The following is a 12496-nucleotide window of genomic DNA, read 5'->3' on the forward strand; positions in this document are numbered from 1 at the left end:
ACCCAAAGGAATCTACAGATTCAATGCACTCCCCATCAAAATACCAACAGCATATTTCACAGACCTAGAAAGAACTCTCCAAAAATTCATCTGGAATAAAAAAAGACCCCGAATAGCTGCAGCAATCCTGAGAAAGAAGAATAAAGTAGGAGGGATCTCAATACCAGATTTCAAGCTGTATTACAAAGCCACTGTTCTCAAAACAGCCTGGTACTGGCACAAGAACAGACATATAGATCATTGGAACAGAATAGAGAATCCATATATCGACCCAAACCACTATGCTCAATTAATATTTGACAAAGGAGGCATGAACATACAATGGAGTCAAGACAGTCTCTTCAATAAATGGTGTTGGGAAAATTGGACACACACGCAAAAAAATGAAACTACATCACCAACTTACACCATACACAAAAATAAACTCAAAGTGGATACAGGACTTAAACATAAGACGGGAAACCATAAAAATCCTAGAGGAATCCACAGGCAACAAAATCTCAGACATATGCCAAAAGAACTTCTTCGCTGACACTGCCCCTAGGGCAATGGAAGCTAAAGAGAAAATTAACAAATGGGACTACATCAAAATAAAAAGCTTTTTTACAGCAAAAGAAACCATCAACAAAACAGCAATAAAGCCCAGTGCATGGGAGAACATATTTGCAAATGCCATCACTGATAAAGGTTTAATCTCCAACATCTACAGGCAGCTTATGCAACTTAATAAAAGGAAGATAAATGATCCAATTAAAAAATGGGCAACGGACCTAAACAGAACATTTTCAAAAGAAGACAGAAGGAAGGCCAAGAGACACATGAAAACATGCTCAAAGTCACTTATTATCCGAGAGATGCAAATCAAAAAACAATGAGGTACCATCTCACACCTGTCAGAATGGCTATCATCAACAAATCAACAAACGACAAGTGTTGGCCAGGATGCGGAGAAAAAGGAACCCTCGTGCACTGCTGGTGGGAATGCAGACTGGTGCAGCCACTGTGGAGAACAGTATGGAGTTTCCTCAAAAAACTGAAAATGGAACTCCCATTTGACCCAGTAATCCCACTCCTGGGAATATATCCGAAGAAACTAGAAACACCAATCAGAAAGGATATATGCACCCCTATGTTCATAGCAGCACAATTTACAATAGCTACGATTTGGAAACAGCCTAGGTGCCTGTCAGCAGATGACTGGATCAGAAAACTGTGGTACATCTACACAATGGAATACTATGCTGCCATAAAAAAGAAGGAATTCTCATCATTTGCAGCAACCTGGATGGAATTGGAGAATATTATGCTAAGTGAAATAAGTCTGTCAATGAAAGAAAAATACCACATTATCTCACTCATTTGTGGATAATAAAGAACATTATAAACTGATGAACAAAAAGATAGATACAGAGACAGTAAAGCAACAGACAGACTTTCAAATTACAGGGGGAAAGTTAGGGAGAGGTGGGGGAGATAAGAAATCAAACAAAGGACTTGTATGCATGCATATAAGCATAAACAATGGACGCAAAACTCTGGGGGGTAAGGGCATGTATGGGTGTGGGGTGGGGGGGGTAATGGTAAGATATGTACACATATAATACCTCAATAAAAAAAATGTCATTGAAAAAAAAAAAGAGGATGGGACAGCTGAAGCCGGTTTGGCTCAGTGGATAGAGCGTCGACCTGCTGACTCAAGGGTCCCAGGTTCGATTCCGGTCAAGGGCATGTACCTTGGTTGCAGGCACATCCCCAGTAGAGGGTGTGCAAGAGGCAGCTGATCGATGTTTCTCTCTCATCGATGTTTCTAACTCTCTATCCCTCTCTTTCTCTCTGTAAAAAATCAATAAAATATATTTTTTTTAAAAAAAGAGGATGGGACACTGAAATTGGACCCAGAGAACACATTTAATCCTCACAAAATTATGTATCTTCATTGAATAAGTTCAGTCAACTTAAATACACAGAAAATTTAGGTGGTTTACCTAGATTCTGCAGCTGAAGAGCCTGCCCTTGTCACTACAAAGTTATACTGCCTATTGAAATTAAATTGCACAGAGTTGGAGAAAGAGTATTTTTATAAATGGACAGGTCTGCAGGAGAGAGTTTGTATCTGTTCAAGGAATTGAAAGAAGGCCAGTATGACACTAACAGAATGCACCAGAGAAGAACCATCTGAGATATAAGATAAAGCTTGAGAGGACAGCAGTGGTTCAGTCACCTGAAACCTTGTGGGTCATGGGGAAGGGTTTGGCTTTATCTTTGAGTATTGAAAATTTCTTGAATAGTTTTGAGCAAGGGAATGGCATGATCACTTCTGTGACAAGTGGTGGGATTCAAGGACTATTTTGGCTTTGAAATAAATTGTAACTTGGTGATTGGATATCTTCTTTCAGGGAGAAGCTACAGGTTGAAGAGGAAAATGTGGGAAGCTTGTGAGCTTGGTTTGACGTGCCTGTGACACATCCAATCTCTTGGATTTATATTATCAACTAGAGGCCCGTTGCACAATATTCGTGCAAAAATAGGCCTTCCTTTCCCTGGCTTCACTCCCAGCCACCCGGGAGCTGGTAAGTCCCTGCTCCCGGCCCGCCCGAGAGCCAGCAAGTCCTCGCTTCTGTCCAGAGCACCGCTCCTGTAGCTCCCTCTGCCACGCCCCCCTCACCCTCATAGCAGAGTCCCACCCCTTCCGGCCACTCTGTGCCTGCATATTCAAATTAACCCGCCATCTTTGTTGGGTTAATTTGCATACTCACTCTGATTGGCTATGGGTGTAGTGGAGGTATGGTCAATATACATATTTGTCTATTATTAGGTAAGATAAGCCAGTGGCTCCCACCTTGTGAACATCCATTAGTTCAAGTTTAATTTTTTTCAAAAATCCATAACTTGAATCCTCACTTAATATTTAAACCTGCTTCTCCCTATCATTCCCATCTCAATAAATGATATTGCCATCTATATGGGTGCTCCAGCTAAAAATGTAGTAATCTCACTAGATCCTTCCCTTTCTCTTACTCCTTATACCTGGTCTATCAGAGGATCTGGCAGCTCTATTTTCAAAATATAAGCACAGTCCAACCACTTCTTTTCACTATCCCTACTGTTACCACCCCAGTACCAGTTGATGTCCTCTTTCCTTTGAACAACTGCCACAGTCTTCTATTGAGCTCCCTAATTCTGCTCCCACTCTGCTAGAGATTACTATCAACAGAGCAGCCAGAATAATCTTTAAAATATGTATATCAGATCATGGCATACTGCTTCTCAAACCTCTTCAGATGCTTGCCACTATGTTCAGATTATAATCCAAATTCTTGAGCAGAGCCAACAAGCCTCTCCATGACCTGACCCTGCCTGCTTCTCCAAGCTCAGTTCCAACCATCCTGCCCCTAGCTCACTTTTCTCAGTCACATTGACATTCTTGCTCTTACTAGGACATGTCTCACTCATTCTGGCCTCAGAACGTCTATATTTGCTCTTCTTTCTGCCTGGAACACTCTTTCTTGAGATAGTCTCATAAATAGTTTTCACATTTCATTTAGGTATCTGTTCAAATACCACCTCTTCAAAGAGCCAACCCATTGCTGATTATCCCATCAAGAGTGTCACTCCTTACCACTCTTTATCCCATTTATCTCATTTTATTGTGTAATATTTATGATCACATAAGATTATATTGTTTATTTTGTTATATTAGTTTTCTTCCAGCAGAATATAGCTCCTTAAGGGCAGGGGCTTTATCATATTGTGTTCAGTAATGTATGTCTAGTGTACAGAATAGGATCATGAATATGGTGAACATCCATTAACTTTTTGCTCAATCTATAACAATTTCTTTTTTAATTTGACATCTACTCTTTTGTTTGTTTCTGAACTTCCCTTAATTTCTAGGAATTGCCTACCCCACTGCATACCTCTTACTGATCACTAACTTGGTTGCTGACCTCTGGACACAATAAATTAGCCAGGGAGCTGACACCTACCCCAATTGGGAAAATAAGCATTCCTTGCTAGCATTTGGAACACAGGACTGATGAAGAGGAGTCATACTCTCTTCTGCTGGCCAAAACAGAAGACTTTGAAACCTAGGGGCTGGCAGTTATCTTCTTCTGCTATGATGACTGGAGGCAGAAACATTCAGGTAGGAGCAAAAGGAAATCATGAATTAGATACATACAGAAAAAAGAATATAAGCAGTAACTGCACATAGTCCTTCTTGGGTTCTAGTTTCCTTGGTTCCAGTTCATTCCTGGAAGATGTTGTAGACTCTAGATTTTTAAAGGCTAATAATCTTTCAGACAAATTATGTAATCTCCATAATTCATCTGAGTTAAATTTCTATCATTTGTAATCAGGAGCTTCAACTTAAACAGATCTAGAGGTCAGAAGACAGGTATGATTTAGACATACCATTTGGTGAATTATTGGCATATAGATACTGCAGTAGAAATTTACAGAACTCACCATATGCAGTTCTTTTCTTCTTTCTATGCTCATAATATGAGTTCAAAATCGCCTTTGCATTTGGGTTGGGTAATATGCATAGTTTTGGCTGTGGAAGTGACATCTGTCACTGTAAAGTTTGAGGCACTTATTAGGGAGTGGAAGTTCTCCATGTTCTATCTTCCCTAATCTGGTGGCCACTGATACCATTTCATGAGATAGTGATAAAACAAGGCATCAGCTCGGTCTTTCCACTGGCCATGAGTGAAAAATAAATCATTGTTGTGTGTTAAATCCCTGATATTTCAGGACTAATTTGTGACCATAGCAAATTTGTAGCCTGTAGTGACTAATGCAGTTGGTAATTGAAGTCATGAGAAGGATAGAGACATTAGAACACGATAGTAAAAGTTTGGGTAGAGAAGAATTGGGCAACAAAGGTTGTGCAGGTTCTTCTAGAATGTTAGGAGAACTAAGATCAAGGGGGTCCTGAAATCAAAAGCAGTTATGAGGTTATGCTCAGAAGCCATGGAAATTCTTCAGAAAGTTTAAATAAGATAAGGACAGAAGAGCATCTGTTGTATCTTGCAGCACTCCAGTCATTGGTGACCTTGACAAGATTGGAAGAATTTGAAGAATGAATGGGAGGGGAGAGGAGGACCTGAGTACAATGTACACAGAATATTTGTTCATTTCTTATGTTGTGGCAATTAAATGAGGCAATAGTTAGAGTAGTTTGTGGGACCCACAAGGACTTTTATTTTTTAGGTGGAAGACACTTGAGATTATTTCAATACTGATAAAAAGACTCAAGAAGCTATAGATAATACACATACTAGGCACTGACTAAGCACTTTTCAAGTATGATATCATTGAACATCAAATATTGAAGGCTCACAGCAACCTAATAAGATAGTGCTTATTCACAAATGAGAACAGTTTATAGCTGGGTACATGGCAGTGCTGACAGATTAGGACACTTACCCAGGGTCCCACATCTGGTAAGTGACAAAGCCATTGTGTGAATCCAGGCACTAAGAGTCCTTACAATTACTTCCTCTGCTCTATAAGTAAAGAGTTTAAAGAGATATGTAATGAGTTGACCCCAAATTTCCTGAAGGTTCAGAGTAGGCAGGAAGTGGTGCTCTCTAGGGTATCAATCTTTAGTTTAGCATACCTCTCCATGCTAATAGCAGGTAAGGAGGAGATTATTGGTTTATCTTTCTTCCTTACCCCCACCCTTCCCTACCTTCCCTCAGAGGTTTGATGGTCTGATCAATGTTTCTCTGTCTCTGGATATGTTTTTGTTCATCAGTTTACCTTGTTCATTATATTCCATAAATGAGTGAGATCATGTGATATTTATTGTTCTCTGACTGACTTATTTCACGTAGCATAATGCTCTCCAGGTCCATCCATGCTGTTGCAAATGGTAAGAACTCCTTCTTTCTTACCGCAGCATAGTATTCCATTGTGTAGATGCACTACAGTTATTTAATCCACTCTACTGTTGATGGGCAATTAAGCTGTTTCCAAATCTTAGCAATTGTAAATTGTGCTGCTGTGAACATAGGGGTGCATATATCCTTTCTGATTGGTGTTTCTAGTTTCTTGGGATATATTCCTAGAAGTGGGATCACTGGGTCAAATGGGAGTTCCATTTTTAGTTTTTTGAGGAAACTCCATACTGTTCTCCACAGTGCCTGCACCAGTCTGCATTCCCACCAGCAGTGCATGAGGGTCCTTTTTCTCAGCATCCTCACCAGCACTTGTCTTTTGTTGATTTGTTGATGATAGGCATTCGGACAGGTGTGAGATGGTATCTCATTGTAGTTTTGATTTGCATCTCTCATATGATTAGTGACTTTGAGCATGTTTTCATATGCCTCTTGGCCTTACTCCTATCTTCTTTCAAAAAGTATCTATTTAGGTCCGTTGCCCATTTTTTGGTTGGTTTGTTTATCTTCCATTCCCTGTAAATGTTGGAGATGAAAGCCTTATCAGTGATAACATTGGAAAATATGTTCTCCCATGCAGTGGGCTTTCTCATTGTTTTGTTGATGGTTTCCTTTGCTGTGCAAAAGCTTTTTATTTTGATGTAGTCCCATTTGTTTATTTTCTCTTTAGTTTCCATTTCCCAGGGAGCAGTATCAGTGAAAAAATTGCTTCGGCCTATGTCTGAGATTTTGCTGCCTGTGAATTCCTCTAGTATTTTTATCATTTCCCATCTTATGTTTAAGTCCTTTATCCATTTTCAGTTTATCTTTGTGTAAGTTGGCGGTCTAGTTTCATTTCTTTGCATGTATCTGTCCAATTTTCCCAACACCATTTATTGAAGAGACTGTCTTGACTCCATTGTATGTTCATGCCTCCTTTGTCAAATATTAATTGAGCATAGTGGCTTGGGTTGATTTCTGGGTTCTTTATTCTATTCCATTGGTCCATATGTCTGTTCTTGTGCCAGTACCAGGCTATTTAGAGAACAGTGGCTTTGTAATACAGCTTGAACTCTGGTATTGAGATCCCACCTACTTTGTTCTTCTTTCTCAGGATTGCTGCAGCTATTCAGGGTCTTTTTTTTTTATTCCAGATGAATTTTTGGAGAGTTATTTCTAGAACTGTGAAATATGCCATTGGTATTTTAATGGGGAGTGCACTGGCTCTATAGATTTTTTAGGGTAGTATGGATATTTTAATGATGTTGATTCTACTATTCAATGAACACGGTATGGTCTTCCATCTGTTTACGTCTTCCTCTATCTCTTTTTTCAGTGTCCTGTAGTTTTCCACATATAGGACTTTTACTTCCTTAGTTAAGTTTATTCCTAGGTATCTTAATTTTTTTGGTGCGATGGTAAATGGGATTGCTTTTTTAGTCTCTCTTTCTTTTTTTTATGGATAAGTACTTTTTTATTATTAAGGCATTATATGTGTACATATCTTAGCATTGTACCCCCACCCCACAACCATACATGCCCTCACCCCTCAGAGTTAGTCTCTCTTTCTGTAAGTTCACTATTGGTGTATAGAAATGCCATAGATTTCTTGGCATTAATTTTGTATCCTGCTACATTGCCAAATTCATTTATTAAGTCTAATAGATTTTTGATGGAGTCATTAGGGTTTTTTATGTACAGTATCATGTTATCTGCAAAGAAGTACAGTTTTACTACTTCTTTTCTAATGTGGATGCCTTTTATTTCTTCTTCTTGTCTGATCACAATGGCTAATACTTCCAGTACTATGTTGAACAAAAGGGGTGAAAGTGGGCATCCCTGTCTTGTTCCCGTTCTTAGGGGAAATGGTTTTAGTTTTTTCCCATTGAGTATGATGTTGGCTGTGGGTTTGTCATATACGGCTTTTATTTAGTTGAGGTATGATCCTTCTATTCCCACCTTGCTGAGAGTTTTTATCAAGAACGGGTGTTGGATTTTATCAAATGCTTTTTCTGCGTCAATTGTTATGACTATGTGATTTTTATCTCTCAATTTGTTTATGTGATGTATCACATTTATTGATTTGCAGATATTGTACCATCCTTGCATCCCCGGGATAAGTCTTACTTGGTCATGGTGTATGATCTTTCTGATGTACTGCTGGATCTGATTCCTAGAATTTGTTGAGGATTTTGGCATCTATGTTCATGAGGGATATTGGCCTGTAATTCTCTTTCATTGTGTTGTCTTTATCTGGTTTGGGCATTAGGGTGATGTTGGCTTCATAGAATGAGCTTGGAAGTGTTCATTCCTCTTGAATTTTTTGGAATAGTCTGAGAAGGATAGGTTTTAGTTCTTCCTTGAATGTTTGGTAAAACTCCTCTGTGAAGCCGTCTGGCCCCAGGCTTTTGTTTGCTGGAAGCTTTTTGATGACTGGTTCAATTTCTTCCATAGTTATCGGCCTACTGAGATTTTTACAATCTTCCTGATTGAGTTTTGGAAGGTTGTATTTTTGTAGGAATATGTCCATTTCTTCCAGGTAGTCTAGTTTGTCGGAATAGAATTGTTCATAGTATTCATAGTATTTTTTAACAATCCTATGTATTTCTGTGGGGTCTGTTTTTATTTCCCCTCTTTCATTTCTGATTTTGTTTATTTGGGTCCTCTCTCTTTGCTTCTTGTTGAAACTGGCTAGAGGTTCATAAATCTTGTTTATCCTTTCAAAGAACCAGCTCTTGCTTTCATTGGTCTTTGGTATTTTTTTTTTTTTTTTTGGTCTCTATGTCATTTATTTCTGCTCTGATCTTTATTATCTCCTTCCTTCTGCTCACTCTGGGCTTTTCTCCTTGCTATCTTTCTAATTCTTTGAGTTGTAGTGTTAGATGATTTATTACCATTTTTTCTTGTTTTTTGAGGTAGGCTTGTAGCACTATAAACTTCCCTCTCAGGACTGCTTTCATTGTGTCCCATAGATTTTGGATTGTTGTGTTTTTATTGTCATTAGTTTCCAGGATGTTTTTAATTTCTTCTTTGAACTCTTTGGTAACCTAATTACTGTTTTATAGCATGTTATATAGCTTCCAAGTGTTTGAATTTTTTTGGGCTGTTTTTATTGTAGTTTATTTCTAATATTATGCCATTGGTGTCTGAGAAGTAGCTTGGTATGATTTCAGTCTTCTTGAATTTGGGGAGACTTTGCTTGTGACTAAATATGTGGTCTATTCTTGAAAATGTCCAATGTGCACTTGAGAAGAACATATATTCCGTGGCTTTGGGGTGAAATGTTCTGAAGATGTCAGTTAAGTCCATCTGATCTAGTGAATCATTTAGGATTGCTGTTTCTTTGCTGATTTTTTGTCTAGATATTTTATCCAGTGATGTCAGTGGTGTATTAAAATCCCCTACTATGATTGTATTGTTGTTGATCTCTCCCTTGATATCTTCCAGGAGTTTTTTTAATATTATGAAATGGCCTTCCCATATCTCTTGTTATGACCTTCACTTTGAGGTCTATTTTGTAAGATATAAGTATTGCTATCCCTAGTGTTTTTCATTTCCATTTGCCTGAAAGATATTTTTCCACCCCTTCATTTTCAGTATGTCATAGTCCCTTGTTCTGAGGTCGGTCTCTTGTAAACAGCATATATATGGGTCATGTTTTTTTATTTTTTTATTTATCCATTCACTCACTCGATGTCTTTTCATTGGAGCAATTAGTCTGTTTACATTTAAAGTTATTATTGAAAGGTAATTGTTTGTAGCCATTTTTATTTTTTGTCCCTTTGTTCTTTCTTATTTTTTTATTTCTCCTTTTTACACCAGTCCCTTTAGCATTTCTTGCATTGCTGGCTTGATAGTGATAAATTCCTGTAGCCTTTTTTTGTCATTGAAGCTCCTTATTTCCCCTTCAGTTTTGAATTATAGCCTTGCTGGATAGAGTATTCTTGGATTCAGTCCCTTGCTTTGCATCACTTTGTAAATTTCCATCCATTCTTTTCTGGCCTGATGTGTTTCTATAGAGAAATCATTTGATAATCTAATAGGAGCTCCCTTGTATGTAACTTTCTGTCTCTCTCTTGCAGCCTTTAAGATTCTCTCTTTGTCCTGAACATTTGCCATCATAATTATGATGTGTCTTGGTGTGGGTCTTTTCAGGTTCATCTTGTTTGGGACTCTCTGTGCTTGTGTGACTTTTTTCTTTCCCACATCAGGGAAGTTTTCTGACATTATTTCTTCAAATAGGTTTTCCAACCATTGTTCTTCTTCCTGTTGTTCTGGCACCCCTATTATTTGTATGTTGCTTCGTTTCATGTTGTACCATAGCTCCCTAAGGCTATCCTCCTGTCTTTTCATTTTTTTCTTCAATTGCAGTTTATGTTGGGTGTGTTTTGCTTCCCTGTCTTCTAATTTGCTAATTCGGTCCTCCACTTCTCCTAGTCCCATGGTCGGCAAACTCGCGAGCCACATGCGGCTCTTTGGCCCTGTGAGTGCGGCTCTTCCACAAAATACCATGGCCCAGGCGAGTCTATTTTGAAGAAGTGGTGTTAGAAGAAGTTTAAGTTTTAAAAAATTTGGCTCACAAAAGAAATTTCAATCATTGTACTGTTGATATTTGGCTCTGTTGACTAATGAGTTTGCCAACCACTGGCCTAGTCTACTGTTGAAACTTTCCATGGTGTTTTTTATTGCAGCTATATCACTCTTAATTTCTTCTTGATTCTTAATAAGTTATTGATATTTTCAACTATTTTTTATTGATTCTTACATAAGTTGTTGTTTTTTTCCTCCATCTGGTTTATGAACTGTATGACCCTTAGTCTGAATTATTTTTCTGACATATTGCTTACCTCTGTTTCACTTAATTGCTTTTGTGGTGATTCCACCTTTTCTTTCCTTTGGGGGTTTCTTTGTCTACCCATTTTGGGTCTTACCAACTGATCTAGATGTTGAGTCATGCAGGAGCTGCTCCTTGGGTGGCAGTGGCTCCCTGGGCTGCAGTTGCTCCTCAGGCAGTCATTGAAGTGGCAGCTCCTCAGTTGGCAGTGGCTCCTCTGGTGGGTGCTGTTAGCAGCAGTGGTGTCTCCTCTGACTGGTGGAGGAGGCTGCTCGTACAGTTGCTGTTCCTTGGATGGGGTGGGCTGATTATGAGGCTTCTTCTCCTCAGACAGGGGCAGACTGTTCATGTGGCTTCTGCTCCTTGGGTCAGGGCTGGTTGCACGCTGCTGCTGTTCCTCAGATGGTGCAGGCTGGTCATGAGGCTCCTGCTTCTTGGAAAGGGGCAGGTTGCTTGCTGGGTGGTCATTCTCATAAGGGTACGGGCTCCTTGCGCAGCTGCTGCTTCTTGGGTGGGAGTGAGCTGCACGTGCTGTTGCTGCTCCTCAGACAGGAGCAGGACGCTCACCCGGCTCCTTCTTGTTGGACAGGTGCAGGCGTGTGTGGCTGCTTCTCCTCAGACCAGTGCAGACTGCATAGGACTTCCGCTCCTTGGACATGGGCAGTCTGCTCATGTGGCTGCTGCTCCTCAGTCCAGGGTGAGCTGCTTGGGAGGCTGCTGCTCATTGGACGGAGGATAGGCTGCTTGCACGGCGGCTGCTGCTCCTCAGGCAGGAGTGAGCTGCATGTGCGGCTGCTGATCCTAGGATGGGGGCAGGCCACTCCCAGCTGCTGCTCATCAGACAGGTGCAAGCTGCGTGTGGCTGCTGCTCCTCGGACCAGTTCTGGCTGTGCAGGACTGCCTCTCCTCGGACGTGAGCTGTCTGCTTGTGTGGCTGCTGCTCCTTGGTCCAGGGTGGACTGCTTGGGCGGCTGCTGTTCCTCGTACGGGGGCAGGCTGCTCCCACAGCTGCTGCTCCTTAGATGGGGGCAAGCTGCTCGTGAGGCTGCTGCTCCTCGGATGGGAGCAGGTTGCTCACACAGCTGCTGCTCCTTGGACTGGTGCAGGGTGTGAGCTGCATGCAGCTGCTGCTACTCAGATGGGGGTGGGTTGCGTGGGGCTACTGCTCCTCAATCAAGGGCAGGCTACTCTTGCGGCTGCTGCTTCTCAGATGGGGGGGGGGCTGCTTGCATCATTGCTGCTCCTCGGCCTGGGGAGTGAGCCACTTATACAGCTGTTGATCTTTGGACAGGGGCAGGCCACTTGAGGCTGCTGATCTTAGTCCTGGGGTGTTCTGCTCATGGGGCTGCTGCTCCTTGGACAGTAGCGGGCTGCTCATGTGTATGTTGCTCACGTGGTTGCAGTGCCCTGGGCTAAAATATTGGGCCAGTCAGAGGGGAGCATGCTTCAGAACTCACAGGATCCTGCACCCGGGGTGGCTGGAGACTCATTAACCATGGGATCACAGCCGAGGTAGCAGGTCCCTGGCAAGGGTGGCTTTAGAGTCCCAGGTGTTCTCTGAGGGCACCCTAGGTGGAGGTGAGGCTGGGCTCCCAGTTACAGCAGCTCTCCCCTTCAAAAAGGCTAGGCCTCTGTGGACAAGCCAACCTCCCAGTACTATTTGCAATGGTAGCATAGGCCGCCTAGTTAAGCAAGCCTGGTTAGCCTGCCCCCAAAGGTACTGAAGGATCTAACTGTGCCTTACTCACACACACACACACACACACACACACACACACAC

At 41.1% G+C, this 12496-nt stretch overlaps 1 pseudogene across 1 annotated transcript in view; it reads right to left on the reverse strand.

Moving 5' to 3' along the window:
* LOC307095381 (integrin beta-1-binding protein 1-like) overlaps positions 1–11374 on the reverse strand; it is a 34961-nt pseudogene extending 23587 nt beyond the window's left edge. The window contains exons 1-2 of the transcript in view: positions 11284–11374; positions 10973–11172 (exon numbers count right to left, since the gene is read on the reverse strand). The product of the transcript in view is annotated as an integrin beta-1-binding protein 1-like (transcript). The remainder of the gene's footprint in view (positions 1–10972; positions 11173–11283) is intronic.
* Between the last annotated feature and the right edge of the window lie 1122 nt (positions 11375–12496).

Source organism: Cnephaeus nilssonii (genome assembly GCF_951640355.1).
Source record: "Cnephaeus nilssonii genome assembly, chromosome: X".
In the NCBI taxonomy this organism is placed as follows: Eukaryota; Metazoa; Chordata; class Mammalia; order Chiroptera; family Vespertilionidae; genus Cnephaeus; species Cnephaeus nilssonii.